We start from the raw sequence: 2,324 nt of genomic DNA, 5'->3' as shown, positions 1-2,324 counted from the left end.
CGGTCTGGTCACGTTCTGGTCAAGCGCATTCCCGAGGCGGGGCGGACCTGAGCAGACGAGACGGCCGAATGAACACGTGCGCTTCTTTTGAAAGAAAACCGTCCGGTGCCGCCGGGGATTGATTGACTCGTGTTTCTGGCTGTTTTAAAATGATGGGAACAAACGACGGTCTCCCCGGTGGGCCAGGTTGAACGAAGACGAACTCGCGCCGCCAAAAGGTGACGTCGAGCGCAAAGAAGACGTGACAGCGAATCAACGAACTAGATTGGACGCCTTGTTTTGAACCGGGGCTCAGCCGCGGTGGAGGGCAAAGTTTGCAGACCCGCTAATTTCTTCTTGGCTGTGGCTCGCCGCGCTCGTTGAACTCTGTGGAATCCAAGGAAAAAAAATGTTGCCTGAACTGCATTCAACGGGAAACGTAGACCTCACGATTGGACCGAATCACAACATTCTATGAAAGCAGGTCAATGCGAAATCGAGCGAGAAAGTCGCTCGGTTGGTAACGCCCCATTGCCACTTCCTTCCTGAGAGTTGAACGGCCACCAGAGGGCGCCAGTAACTGCTCTCATCAGCCTTCGCGAGAGACTCGAAGCGTTGAACTCAGACTGGCGTCGGCCCGATGCCAATACTCGGTTTCCGTACTCGCCCTCCCTCGTCATAGATTTTGTATTATTTTGGAATGGTTAGTTAGGTTCAGCACCACTGGATGTTCTTCGTGAAGCGTCTTTACTACAAATGACGACGCATGGTCAAATACGTGTTGAGCAGGCTTTTAGAGGTCAAACTTCAAAATGAAAAGAGCGATAAAAACGGATGTGCTCGGGGGAAAAAGGAAAGATCGAGTTTTTAGTTCAGCGTCATAAATTCGTGTAGAAACACGCTGGAAATTGGATTATGTTTCATATGGAGAGTCTGACAATCAGAAAGTGAGCTGCACTGCGTTTCAACATAAAGTGCGAACTGAAACGGTTCTTGTCTTGCGTGCTTCCCATTATGTTCTGCGGGGGAACTCTAATAATCACCAACATTTTATGACATCATTTCCACTGCATAGTTTTTCACTTTTTCCATAGACCACATAAAATGCTTTCAACGGTTTATTTTGTTTCATACTGCTCGATAGTTTTTTTTTTCCTTTTGTACTCTGCCGCTTGAAAGCAAGATCGTCTTGAGAATCCACCTCATTTTACTGCCCCCCGACCCCCCACGCCCTTCCTGAGCACGTAGGGGGGAAGTCGATGCGATCAGCTGATGGATGACGGGAGGTGTCGAGACTACGCAAAAACGAGCACGTGTGCGTGACAGAGAAACAACGAAGCAGCAGATAGGCGAAAAGAAGCCCGAGATGCAGCTTACCTCGATTCTCTGCTGATGTCGACGGTTTGAAGTTCCTCAAAGTTTGCTTCTGGCACGCACGCCCCTGCACACCCCCGCCCCCATCCTGCCCCGACGCCCCGCCAGACCATGTTTGGTCAAAACGAGCGCAGTCGGTTCTTGAACACTCGTGGAAGAAGTTAGACTTGGCACGCGGCGAAAACCCTTTTGTCTTTGTTTGGAAACTTCTGGTTCGGCATCTTTTTGCGTTTTGCGCGTTACACCGCGCGCGGAAACGAGCCGCCGTTCCCGCAGGGGGCGCTCGCGCAGCCGAGCTGCGGTCAAGCGGGAGGCGGAAGTGCATGTCCGAGAATGCCCCGAGAGCTCAGCCACAAAACAACACGCTCTTTCGCTCGCCGGCTGTTGTTGTTGATGAGGCTTTTGTTTTGTGTGTGTGTGCGCGCGCTGGTACGGCGGCGCGGAGCGTGACTGCCGGGCGCGTGTCTTTCTGCCACACGCCTTGTTGTTGTTTTTGATGTGTGGTCCGGGGTGGACTTCGGCTTGGATGGCTGCTTGCCGGCTAGCGTCGATGCACCTTGAACCTTTCGTGTGAAATCGCCCCAGCGGTGGAGACACCGGCTGTCTTCTCCTCGTTCACGAAGCACCTTTAGTGCGGCGGCTTCACGCTTTATCCACACACAGCACGTTCCCATTTCTAATGCGCGGCACGTTTTTCGTAACCTTCGACAGGTGCGCCGCCTTCTCAGCTTACCCGAAACCCGAGAATGAGGCGCTGCGGACGGCCGCGGCTTTCACGCGACCCGCGCCTTGACGTCGGCCCGGACAACAAGCTAACGCTAGCTTCACAACCAGCGAGACGCGAATGCCGTAGTTCAGTCGAGCCCTCGATAAAACGGCGCCTTCAATTGGTGACTTTTGTTTGTTAAATGAGTGAGCGCAGTCGCGACGGCCCGTGCCGGTTCACCTGCCAGACGGCAGTAGACGACCAG

This window comes from Hippocampus comes, unplaced genomic scaffold (genome assembly GCF_001891065.2).
Source record: "Hippocampus comes isolate QL1 unplaced genomic scaffold, H_comes_QL1_v1.1 scaffold48, whole genome shotgun sequence".
Taxonomy (NCBI): domain Eukaryota; kingdom Metazoa; phylum Chordata; class Actinopteri; order Syngnathiformes; family Syngnathidae; genus Hippocampus; species Hippocampus comes.
This window is presented reverse-complemented; position numbering follows the sequence as displayed.